This window comes from Gossypium hirsutum, chromosome D13, assembly GCF_007990345.1.
Source record: "Gossypium hirsutum isolate 1008001.06 chromosome D13, Gossypium_hirsutum_v2.1, whole genome shotgun sequence".
In the NCBI taxonomy this organism is placed as follows: Eukaryota; Viridiplantae; Streptophyta; class Magnoliopsida; order Malvales; family Malvaceae; genus Gossypium; species Gossypium hirsutum.
Genome location: NC_053449.1, coordinates 8,218,347 through 8,232,411, shown reverse-complemented (window position 1 = coordinate 8,232,411; position 14,065 = coordinate 8,218,347). Strand labels below are relative to the sequence as shown.

Here is a 14,065-nt window from a genome sequence, read left to right as displayed (position 1 = left end):
ATTCTGTTTTAAAAGGAACGTGTCATTTACCGGTAACCTCCATTGTGCGGGAGACATTTCTATTTTGTGGCACTATTTTTAAAACAAGTAGCGAACTATAAAAGTCAAATGTAGGGAGGCCATGTATGGTGTCTGAAGATATTACAATAAATTAACAAGGCGAAGGCGCGGACTAACACCATACACACAGTGTGTCACGATCGCTACAACCTATGGTTTTGTGTGATAGAGTTCAACAGACCGAACCAAGGTATTACTGGCGGGCAATATCGTGTACACTTGAGAAATAGGACTTGCGACTGTGGGAGGTTTGACTCATTTTGTTATCCATACGCTCATGTAATTGTAGATTGTCAGAATCTTCGTTTGGATTCTATGAGCTATGTCGATGAAGTGTATAAAATAGAATACATATACAACGTATGGAGACACGTATTCCCACCGATTCCAGATGAACGTAAGTGGCCATTTGTATCGCTTGCTCCGTTTAAGTTGTTATCAAATAGAGAATTGCGTTGCAAACTAAAATGTCGACCTTGCTCAAGCAGAATACGTGATAATATGGATATCCGAGAAAAAAAGAACCAACAGAAGTTGCGTAGATGGTGAAGGAACCCAGGTTATACAATTCGAACATGTCCAAATCAAAATTATTAATAATTGCTTAAATGAAACTATGTTGCATTATTTCTATTGGCTTATTCAAAAGAACTTCTATTTTATTAAGTAGGAAAAAATATAAAAATAATTGACTATTAAAATATTCAAAACAACTTTTATTTTATTAAATGAAACGGTATAAAACAATTCGTACAAATATATTAAAAAAATCAATGCATGTTCCAGTCGGAATCAGTGCCACATAGAGGTGGTGACGGTTACACACTGGATTCTTTTTTGGTTCAGCTTTTAGCGAGGGTTGTGGTTGTTCTGGTTGTGAGTGTTGGGAAGATGACCCACCTTGATAGAACAAAGAATGCGGAGGTGTTTGCATCACCTATGGTAGGGGTGTTTAAATTCTATAAGGCGATGGTGATTGGAAATGAGATAAGCTCCCCGACGATGTCTCGTGCGATCCCTCTTACGACGATGACCTATATATCATCGGTTGAGTCGGAGTCATTGGGAAAGGAAATGCACTAGGCCATGCATTCCAACCTGGCATAGGACTGGAAAAAGGAAACATGTAAGGGTTAAGATACATATAAGGGCTAGGATACGCACCTGATATAATCTGAAGGGGCTGTGGTATGGGCGTCATTGCTTGAGACGTTGGGCCTAGTGATTGTGTGCGCGCTATTGATGGGCCCTCCTTATCATCCCTTCTCATTGGATTTAAAGGGCCCCGTCGTTTCCTTTTGACACGGACTTACTGACGCCTTTACTCTTCTGAGAGCAAATATGGTTTGCCATGGATCCTAAACCGTGGCATGTAATCAAGCAAATATGCTAACTCTGGAACGATGATTGGTTCACGAGTAAGTATATGATCATACTGATTTTCCCACATTTCGATATATTCCAAGAAAGATAGCAACCAATGTGTATTCAGTCACCGTAAGTCAATTTGTGCTCTTTATTGAGCACCTTAGGTGTCATGGGAATCAGTTGTCGGAATTTAAATTGCCACAACACTCTATCTGTTTGGTGTATCTCGACAGTAGCGTAGTTGATCAATGGGGCCTTAACATGCCAGATGTTCGAATTTTGAAAGAATTTATCCAGAATTACTGCCTAAATTGTCAGATCCTTGTATGGTGTCTATTGAAACTATATGAACGTGATAAAAATATTAGTTATATGCATAATACTAAATACGAAACGACTATGTTATGTATATATATTTCATGTAATATTTACATGTGCTTCCGGCCGTTGGTCTAATAGAACTCGAATATCTTCAAGAGCGGTAGGTATTCCAACATAACTTGTCAAATGGTTCTACCTAATTAAATAAAATTTTAGCATAAAATTATATTTAAAATCTATGTAATAATTGTAAAATCTATTATAAAATTTACCTTGTTATGAGTGAGAATGTATATGAATGGTTCACTCGAGGACGTAAAAATGGAAAGTGAAATCGATCCCATGATTGTAATGATAGGTAACCTTAGATTTTGGCTTTATTTGGTTTTGTCGCCCTACACATCTTTCGGTACAATGTTGCCAACACGATAGACCCCCCAACTAAGTTTGCCAGCTGCTCTAAAATTAACGAGTTTCAACAGCCACATCAGATGTACGAGGTTCGGTGACAAGTCTGGCATCAGATAACCTCCAATGATCTCAAGGATGTATGCCCAAGCATATCGTATTCTTTCTACTTTAGTCGAATCATCCCCTAGCTCCGGTAATGTGTCTCGTAACCAGTTCATCTTAATTCGACCTCCGTAAATATTATCTAGAATTGCACATAAAATATCATACCATATGGCTCCCCAATCAACAGATTGAATGAACCTGGCGAGTACGGGTCCATCCATCGACAATTCCAATTGTAACTGCACGTCCTCCAAAGTGATGGTACGCTCCCCGCATGGAAGATTGAATGTGTGCGTCTCGGGTCTCCACCTCTTTATGAACGCACTGATGAGTTTCGAGTCCAACTTGCACTCCCAGCCTATATTGGCTACATGCCAAAAACCTGCTTCCCTAAAGTAATTTTCTATCAACGGTGGAGGACCAGACATATTACAAATATAACATTGTAACACCCGATCTACCGACTATTATAAAAAATTATAAAATTAAAATTAATTAAAATTACTTAAATGAAAAAAAATATTAAATAATATTCAAAAATTGAAATTAACCATTACCATTTTCATTTGTTCGACAGAGATATGTTTATGATCGAATTAATTCCCCGGTCATTGCTAACACGATCAAATATCTTAGAAATTATAAAAAAAATAATACTAATTCAGAAAAAAAATTAAAGGAAATAGTTAATTAAAGAGTTTTGAAAATTTTGGAAGAAATATTTGTGTGAAAAAAATAAGGGGTTTTAATATATATATTTTTTGACGTTGGATCCCCAACGGTCAAAATTTTAAATGACCGTTGGGGGTAAAAAACATGGCTAAAGTAAGTCCTTGAGGGAGTGCTTTTGTCATGTTAGCAAAGTGCGTTCACGTCAGTGCGCTTTTTGCTGACATGGCAAAAACACTCTCTCAAGGACACGCTTTTCTGAAATTTCCCTTAAAACACTCCTACGTGGATGCGTTTTTGTATTTTTGGCCAATTTCGATAAATAATAAATAAAGTGACCTATTTCCGTAAATAAAGTAAGAAATGAGCCTTTCTTAGTAAAATAGCCCTAAGTTAATGTTTCAAATAATAATATCAAAAAATTAATTTAAATATAAATTATTATTTGGTACTGGTTACTTTAATTTCAGAAAGGATTTTTTTTTATCTTTCCCATGAAATAAAAAATTATATAAACAAATTTAAAATTTTTAAAATACTGTCATGTGTGACTATGATATATTAAAGTAAGTTAAATTATATTGATTGAGTCTTAATTTGATTGAGATGAATATTATTGTCAATGCAGAAGGACATGGGTCAAATGCGCTAAAATATATTTTCCTCTCATTTATGAATTAGAGAAAAGGCTATAAATAATTTTAGAGTTTTTTTATAACATGTAAATATTTATAGCACAAACTCAATTAAATATATATAATAACATACGTCAATATCTTAACACTATTAGTAGACTTTTCCTTATATAATTTTTTAAAAAATTCTAATAATAAAATCAATATTTATATAGAAAAGTCTAATTTTTCAAACCACAAAGATCGATATTTTATTTGGCAAGTGGCAACAAAGAGACAAAGAAAAGACGAAATAACAGAAAAGATGAGGAAAACAAAGGCAGTAGGGGCAAAGCCATCTGAGGAAGTCAACAAGTCCAAGGGCTAGTGATAGTGCTGGGCTGCCCCCATCAAAGATGTAAAAAGAAAATTAAACTCCTTAAATTTGATAATTTTTTTTTATCTTAATCCCTGATTTTTTTTTGACCACATAATTAGTTTAAGAATATGGCAGTTGTTCCCGATTTATCCTTGAACATGGCAGAGACTATGCCACATTAAAATTTTATAAATTTTTGTATTCTTTTAGATTTTATATAAAAATTTTAAGTAATGATGTGAAATAATCTCAGAGTATCATATCGTCACATCTTAACAAAAGAAAAACTGTCAAATTTTAAATTTAATATGAACAAAAAAATCAAGGACCAACTTTAAAAAATTCCAAATTTAAGGACCAAATGTAAAGAAAAAGGGCAGCAGCCAGCCATGAGCCAACCCAGTGTCTTCACTAGCTTGCTGATCATCCAGACAGGTTTCTTTAAAACAAATAAAAATAATTCAATTATGCATAAAAGATGACAACCAAAAAGATGCATTATCATGGTAGTGGATCATATGACTTCCAGATGCTTGTCGTGCTTCTGAAGAGAAATATCATGAATTTCATTTGATATTAGAATATTAAATCATATGAAAAGTCCCAAAATTCAATAAACACAAATAAATAATACTTTGATGATTAACGTGGACTATGACCCACAAACTACAAACATTTGAAAGAAAAAGATACACCTTTATGAAGGGAGAGAAAAACAAAATAAAAGTGTAAAATATGTCGTAAATTTATGTATTGAAATGAATTTTGAGATTATCCTAACTTTAGTTAAAATAAATTTAAAAATTCTATTCCTATTATTAAAATTTTCTATAGGATTGCTATCAATATACTCATGCAATCATGTCAATTTAGAAGCAAGCATATTTAATGATGAGCAAATTTTAATAGAATATATTAACTATGTTAATAATTGAACTAAAAATTTTAAATTTAAAAAAATAAAAAAAAATTAATTTTTAACTTATTAAACACAAATTAAAATTAAAATTTTACGAAAACTGACAGCATGTTTAGTCAAAATAAAAGTCAAAATATACTACAAGAAGAATATAATATTGATGACATTTTGGCTTTTCAATATAATGACGAAATATATGAGTAAGTAATACTGTATAAGATGATAAATTATTGCATAATTATTGGACCTATACCTGATTGGAATATGTTTGGTTAGAACACGTTCGGCTTCGCCTGAGCCCAAGTTGTTCTCGATCCGCACGAGACCTACCAACAGAAGAAACAGATTTGCAATGTATTTTCTTAGGGAATCCTTGCCCAGATCACCCAATGCCTTCAATGCTAACACTAGTAAAGGCCTTGTAGCTGCCAATTCTTCCTTTTCGGCTAAAGGCAATGGAAGAACCCAACGCGTGACTGGGCCTGATTTCTGCTGCTCGTAGTGGTGATCTGTACGGTTAAGGTATAACTGAAGTATATTTTCACATACTGCCACGAGTAGTGATTCTAGGTTCATCTCAGCCGAGACGGATTGGTTGTTTTGGACTAAATCTTGGAGGAAGTCGAGGTAATTTTGGTACGCCTCGTTCTCGAAGTGAACCATAGGAGGATCAGTGAGCTCCATGATTGAGCATGCTATCCGTATTTTCTTTTGAAGGGTAATATCGGTGTTAAGTTGCTGAGTATGTGATGCGATGGAAGAAAATATCTCAACAATGATACTGATGTTGGAAGCTGACAAGAATTGTAGGTTTTTTTTGTTTGTATCTTTTATAACCTGCAATGGTGAAAGCCAAAAAAAACACACGATCATGTCACGTGCTTGATGGTATCATAAAGAGTCAATTATTAGCATGCAAGAAAATAGAGTGTAATGGGAGAACCTGTGAAATGAGCAGCTGGACTGCTATATGACTCTTCACTCTCGAAACCACGTGAGCCACGGTTTGCAGATTATCATCCTCAAGATCATCATTTTTCGTTCCATCATCAGAGCTTGTTTCGATATTATCATGGTATTGAGAATTGTCAGGCAATCTGATGTCATCCATGGTTCTCAAGCTTCATAAACTCAGGCAATGTTGATGTGGCTGCTTCTTTTAAAGCTAGAAAAAATTTTCTCCATTCATCTTCTGAAAATCTACTTCCCAACTCTGCTGTCAAACGAAATATCGCTGCAAACGCAGTGCTTGCAGAACCCTTTGTTGGACTTTTTAAGTGCCCTATCAGAATAGATACCACATTTGATATCTGAGGCCTCAGTAAATTGTAATAACAGATAAATAAATCTACTAAACAGCGTGCTGTTACTTCGAGAATTTCTGTGTCCCATGTACTTCCATCAGGATGCGGAGATTTTGAAGTGGGTGAAACTTGCTCGTCTTTTACTGCCATGTCCGTCCTTTTGCATGCATCATTAAATATGGGGAGAACAATATAACTAAAAACACCAATCCAGAATGTTCGTGAGAAAAGATGACCACGATCCTTCAGGATGTTGAAAAGAACTTTCAATGAACTCTTTCGGATAGCCGGTCTTGAATCTGTTGTTAGTTTTGACAAACCTGAAACAACATATCAAAATTCTACAAGTTCAAAACAGGAATGGCACTTCATCTTTGCAACATCGAAAACCAAAGCAGATAACAATCATGTTGCCATTCAGAAAGAAGCGGACAAGTGGAGATATTTTAGCATTCAACTTGGACAATGAGAGTCTAACCTAGATTGGGGGTAGTTTGATGAAATAATAAATATGATCCTACCAGGAGGAGTGGCATACAAGACCTCTGTACAGAAATATCCTATTATCCGTCAAGTCACACAGATAGCCTATTATCCATCCGTTTTGCATAACAGAGCCAGTGCGGTTTTAGGATTACCAAGCAACTAAATTAGCAGTTTACCTGTTAGCAGAGGAACCCAACAGGATCCATGATCATCAATATTGGCTAAACTTCGTACATCTGAACCATCCTTATATATAATTGAAACAGATGAACCATCATCCCAGCTCTTGCCAGTGCAACCAAGTCCTCCCTCAGCAAGTTTGAGGGCACAAAACCGGAGAAATGCAATAGCATTGAGGCTAACATCACTGTTAATCCTGCTATTTGTGAACTTGATGAGACATTTTATACAATCCATAAAAGTGGTAGCCTCTGTCTCAGTAACATGAGGAAAATGTGCTCGAACTATTTTTTCCATTGTCTCAAATGCCAGTAAGACTATTCTTCTGCTCATCATCAGCCGCAGCTGTGAACACCTGTGACAAAGGACAAAATTGAGACAAAAGAAAGACTATCAGAGCAGCACAACAATAGATCTCTTGTACAATCCGTTAACATACCATAAAAACACTTCTCCATCCAGATTTCACATTACTAGCATGGCTGAGGACCATATGAGAAATGCATCGAACTATTAATTCCCTTATTTCTGTATAGTCGCTTTTCTGCATAATGATCACAAATGGTCTCAAGAATTCATTTTGGAAATTGTAGTTTGCAAGCTCCTCGCGTTCTAAAAATTTCATAGCAAGATGCCACAATGAATCCATCATAAAACTTGCTACAGACAAATTCTTGGACAATCCAACCGAAACAAAGAAATCAGAAAGAACATGCCACATGCGAGACCAAACTAATCTGATGCGGTTCATATTGTAATGCCTGCAATAGAAAATTTTAGAATAAGGATTCTCCATAGGCACACAAAGGAGGAGGGAGATAAAGAGAGAGAGAGAGAGAGAGAGAGATGCATCAGACAGAGACAGGGCAATTTTATCTGTGAGGCTAAAAATTTAAGATCTGTTGGAGATAGCATTATAGGAAATTTACTTAAAGAAAAAGATAAGACTCATACGCAATTTCAATTAGTTTTGTGAGGCTAAAAACTCGAGGATCTGTTGGAGACTGCAACTCTGACATAGAAACTTTGCAAAGGGCTTTCACAAATGCCACTATTGCTTCGCTATTTAACCTTTGGCTATGTGCAAAAACATGGCTCAACTCGGAATTTCCTATCTGGTCCAACAAATTCAAGTTTGCAATGAATTGATTAATCTTCTCTGGAGGTACAAGTCCAGAACTATTGATTCTAACAGTGGTGCTATCATATGAACCCCCTCGGACAACTGCCATTACAGCTGGATTTTGGATGGCTCCTTTTTTCTTCAGAGATTGAAGACCAACAGGTTTCGATGTCTTTTCATCTGTTTCACTGTTAGATACAGATAAAACACCTGCATCAACTGGTGCACCTTCTCCCAACAGTTGCAGATGCTCAATTCTGGACAGGCATGTCAATATATGCTCCCACGCTTCCTGAAGATGGTTACCATCTTCAATGGCAATGGATATTATTGCCTGAATGAAGTGTTTCAGCAAGTGAGATATTAACATTTCACAGAAAGAAACTTTCACTATCTGCATGCAACACGCTTTACTAACTAAATTTTATGCATTAATTTTTCAAGCGTACTTCACTAACAAACGACTGGACAACTTTTACTATTCAACCATCACAGTTTAGGCTACTTGGTTCTACTTCAACCTACTAGACTATCAATGTTGCACAACCAAGCAACACTAGGAAAAGGAACTAACAAGCATAAAACTATAATGTACGTAACAAATGAATTTTATGGTATCCATGGTGGGAGGCTGTATGAGCAAACATTCAGATGCAGCAATTTTAATGCTTCCTCTGACGTAGAAATGGAGAAAACCAGGAGGAGATTCCATTCTTTATTATCATGTACAAAGAAATTACTTACCTTTACAGCATCAACATTCTTTTGTTTCATATCTGCAGCACAATGGAGAAAAGTGAACTTTGCTGCAGATGTGACAAAAGCATCTCTCTGTGTCTGCATGCCCATTACTGCAGTCACATGCACAGCATATCGAAAGCCCTGTAAGCATTGAGTGGTAGCAAGTCTATCATCACTCTGGTCAAGAGTGACACTGAATGCAGCCAGCATAGGTCCCCAGCAGACCTCCACCATAAACCTCAAGATTGCTACATCTGAAATGTGATGATAAGCAGACCTGCAAAAGCAAAGAAAAGCTACTGTTAATAAATCTTGTGTAATACGTATGTCTTCCAGGATATTTTGGATGATAAAAGAACAAAAATCAATTTAAAACAGAAGATGGAGAGAATCTATAGAGGACGGTACAAGGACTAAATCCTTTTTGTTTAATGATGCATGTTGTTTATTTATCAAATGTTTAGGCCTAGGGTCAATTAAAATGAAATGATGTCCCGACCAACATCACAACCTATGGCATGCAAAAGAATGTACAATAACTAGCAGCTCTAAGGCAACAGTACAGCTGTTATTTTTGCTGCTTTAGCTCCCTCCACCACTAATATTCCCCATGATTTGGGTGTGACTGGTTAGCAATCCACAGCAACTAATCTCAAGAGAGTGAATTATATTTATCTAGATTCAATTTACAGCTGTGAACAATTTTTTTCTTTCATAAGTATATGCTTGTAGAGTGTAATAAACCATTAGTAAAAAAGAATTTTATCATTACTATGTTTTATAGTAAGTTGAACAAAAAGACAAAGTATATATATCATGACTGCCATAGCTTCAGTTACATCGCAACTATGAAAGACGCAACGTGGTTGAGAACACGTTTGCGATCACAGTTTAAATCCAGTGCTATAACATCTCTCTCTAATCATAAAGTGAAAATTCATCTGAAGTGCACAGATAAATGTTACCAAGGAAGAATACACAGTCAAAACTCAAAACTAACAAATTGATACCATGAGCCAAGATGAAACCGATATATGACCCATACAAGTGAGAAAACTTGAAAATTAGATTAAAAACTTACTCTGATTTTCCTGTCTTTGCCTTAAACTGCTCTTGAATATGTCCTATAAGAAGCCCATTTGCACCCAAAGGCTTTTCTTCTGTTTGCTTCCAATTGACCAGATTGAGTAAACCATCCATACCCAATAACTTATTTAAGCTGTTTGCCTGCTTGTTTTGAGGAAGAGAAGAATCAGCATTCATCTTAATTTCATTTTTCACAATCTGATCATAAAGAGCTCCAAGACATTCCTCAGGTAAATCCTTGCCATCATCTATTCCTCGGTTGTTTTGGATGAAATCAGACTTGGTCATCTGAATACAGAAGCAACATATAATAGAATGAGAAAATGTTGGTGTAAGAGGCAGTAGCAAGCTGTTTTACACTTGCTTGGACAGCAAGTGTCGAGCCTTGCTGAAGAAACTATCGAAGAAGAAGAAAAAAATTTGCAATGGAAAATCAAAATAAAGAGAGATCTTTTGAATGAAAGTGAGCTAAATTTTCATTAACATTCAAAAAGGCATAATGCCAATACATATAATAGATAACAACAACAAAATAAACAAGTCATTACCTAATAACATACCTAACACCACTAAAATTACATTGGAAATTGTTAATCAGCTTGCTTAAGTTTCTTTGCTGATTTTCAGTCAATCAATCAACAAAAAATTACATCAAAAGGTTTACCAACTTAGTTCAACATGAACTAGATTACAAAAATAATTAAAATACAACCAAAAACATAACAAGTAATTCGGCAACTTCAAGCTCCAGCTTCTGCACATCATGGCTCGACTGCCTGCTGCCACTTCTTCTTGCATGGCCACCTTTGCATGTCTTGCATGGGAACTAAACTCAACAGAACATAATCAGATCTATTATAAGTTTATCCATGTAAAATTAAAAACATAATTTGCAAGAGTACAAGGAAAGATCAATATTATTGACAACAATATTATTATTTATGAAAGCCCAGAATGGCATACAAGCAGAAGAATAGATCAGAAAGATTCTTCATAAGACACATTTTTATGAAGCAAGCATGTGAAACAAAAGCCCAAAGTTCAGTGATAAACTGAAGAAACAAAAACAGCTTTGACAAATTGACCATGTTATTATGGGCATCAGTGTTGAGCATTATGACAGAGTATGCCAGTACATAGGCAGTATCTGCACTCGTAAATGAGTCTGGATTGCATTTACAATAGCGCTCAGCAAACTTCTCCATGATGCAGTCTGTTTTCTGTGCCTCTCCTGGTAACCTGAAGCCGCATAGGAAGAATCTTATTGCTTCACCAAAATCCATAGATTTGAAATTAAATGAATCTACATAAGCATGCATGACTCTCAAAGCAAATTCCTCCCTTTCACCCAAATAATCACCAATCACGGTTTCACTAAGCCCAGCAGTGTTATTCTTCAGAAAAGCAGCCACTTCCTCTGGAGAGTTGCCAACTTTTTTGGTATTTATAAGAAACTCGATGCCTTTGGAAGGCTTCCTGTTAAATAATGAGACACCTTTCTGCATGTAACCCAGTAAAGTTGGTCAGTAAAACTAAGCTTGTAAACAGAAGGAGAGCTACACATAAAATTAAGCTACATAAAAATACATGACTGTAGAGAAGTCAATAGTAATAGGGCAAATTATCATGATATATTTAGGCAGCCCTCTGTGACAGTTTCAGTGCTAGATAAGTAACTGCTACTTGAAGAACCACTCATACTTATCCCAACATAAAGAAATTACTGACTTGGAGTTCAATCTTGCAAGCCCGGCATTGCTCAAGCGTAGCAGTATCTGACAATTCAAAATTCATTTCTGGATGCAACTCACAATCAGGGACAACTCCATCTTCTACAATCGAGATTGAAGGTCTCTCTGATGAAGTGTTACTCTCGAAGCTCCTAGGCAAGTCAGAATCACCTATCTTCAGCTGTTGATCCATCCAAGCGCCCATTGACTTAATGATGCTAACCAAGCACTGCACTGATTCATGCCGGAGAAAAATATCCTGGACTGCAGACAAAGTTGTGGTTGAACCAGATGGTGGCCCCACAACGTGAAACCCATCCTCCCTAATTTTACTACTAACCACAGCGGAACCTGATTCCGCCCCTTCCTTCATCTCTTCCTCCTCAACTTCCTCATTCTGCTCCCCTTTCGACAACTTAGACTCACCATTTCGCAAGTCGTGAACCGTAATCGGCTGAGAAAGCTTCAAATCGGGAACCCGTTCACTAGCATTCATAACCTCACTTACAAAATTCTGACAATTATAAAGTGAACTTCCTTCATTTAAATTCTTATCAGTAAACTCTAAAAGCTCATTAACCGACACTGCTTTGATAGAAACGTCCATAGAATCTTCTTCCGCCCGGGTGAATACAATAAGCATAATCTGAGCTAAAACGGACTTAGCACATGCCTGAATGGTTCCGCTTAAACTACCTAAATATACGTTATAACAAGTTTTAACGACAAGAAGCAAACAATCGCCACGGATCAAAACGCAAGGACATTGTACGGCGGAGAGTAAAACACGTAGCACAGCAAGCTCGACCGGTTCCTCGTCTATGCCACCGACTTTGCAAACACTTGCGACAATTTTGTATAGAATCGGATTTGACTTATTGCTATCGATCTCGCCGCGAACGATGCCGAGGGAGAACAATTTGAACGTACACTCAAGTGCCGGCTAGGCAACTTTGGCGTAATTGGAGTCGAGGGCGAGAATGATAGGGTTGAGGACAAAATCGGCGTCGGACAAGGAAATGCCGAGCAGAGTAGACTTCGGATTGGACAAACCGGTGTCGAAGAGTGTCAAGCTTTTCGAGAGTGGATTTGCATGAGGAAACGATGTGAGAGTGTTTCCGCCAAGCGGCGTTTTTGATGATCTTATCGAGAGATGGTCCCAAAACGCGGCCGCACCTCGACGGATCGCCGAGCGTTTGGGAGGCTGACATCGCGGCCTCAATCGGCGGTTCAGATCGGCGAAATCTGGTATGGGCGTTGGTTAAAATTCAAATTCATTGGAAAACAAAATGCCAGAGAATGAAATCAATACAATAATAATAAAAAAGAGAGAAAGCAACAACGGGCTAACCTTCGGTTTTCTTTCTTTTGGAAATAACTAAATCTTCGCGCCACCGTACACGCATTACTTGTGTTTGGTTCAGTGTAATAGGTAATCCATTACGTCTCGATTACGCGCCTATTACATTACGCCCCTATTCCGGCGTTTAGTTCGCTGTAATAGATATTACGCGCGTAATACAATCCCGACCTAATCCCCAAATTCCCTGCTTTTCTATTCCCTTCCTAAATCCCAGATTACCTATTACGTCCGGCTTCCCTTCCCAACTCTCTGTTTTACCCTCCCTCCCTACCCGAAATCGACCTCCACCCTCTCCTTTTTCTGTCCCCATCATTTCTCCTCCCATTTCCCACTGCTTCATTTTTCCTCTCGGAGCACGTTTAGTTGTTGAATCTTACCGACGGCTGGGGTTCCTCTCCCTCGAAAATCCTTAACTCTCGACTAAAATCGCAAGGTAAGGATAATGGGTAATATATTTTGTTTTTCTTTTGTTTACTATGCTTTTGAGGTAGAGTATGTTTAGGTCTTAACAGTTCTCTATTTATGTTGATCGGAATTATTCGGGGTTAGCTTAAAATCACTACAAAGTTAAATGTCTCCATCTCTGCAAGTCCCCCCAATATATATTTTTTGCAAAAAATTTTGAACTTGGGAGAAGATATCTAATTCTTATAGATTGGTTTAGTTTTCTATATGGAATGGACATTGTTATCAGTTAATCCTAGCTGCTTGATGAATCTTTCTTCTTCTTTGACTTCTCTTAATCTGTTTGGGTGTCGTATGCAATGGAACTTCTCTTAATCTATCTCGAATACAACTAAATAAAAATTCATATTTTTTCAACCATTCTTCTGAAAATTTATTTTGTTTGTTTTGCAGTATCTTTGAAGTGTAATGTTTTTTTTTTCTGGGTTTGATTAAATGGAGAAAAACAAGGATGATGATTATGGAGAGGAAGAAGATTCAGAGAATGTACTACTTGATCTTGAAGCTGTTCGTGGGTAGATTGACATCCCTCCAAATGCACCTTATACTCTTTTTGTGAGTTCTAAATTTTTGTATGTTACAAATTTGTTAAGGTTTTTTTTTTGGCAGTTATGTGAAAATTAGAATTTATAACTGAATGAGTATTTAGGAAGTTTAGTCTTGAATACATATGACAGATACAAATATTTTTAAAAAAACTAAGAACCCGAGAAGAAAGCTTTGCCTTTGGTTTTTGTTGCT

General features: G+C 36.6%; 1 pseudogene; it reads right to left on the bottom strand.

Annotated features, from left to right (window-relative positions):
* Positions 1 to 4,962: 4,962 nt before the first annotated feature.
* LOC107919022 (brefeldin A-inhibited guanine nucleotide-exchange protein 1-like) lies at positions 4,963 to 12,774 on the bottom strand (annotated as a pseudogene).
* Positions 12,775 to 14,065: the final 1,291 nt, after the last annotated feature.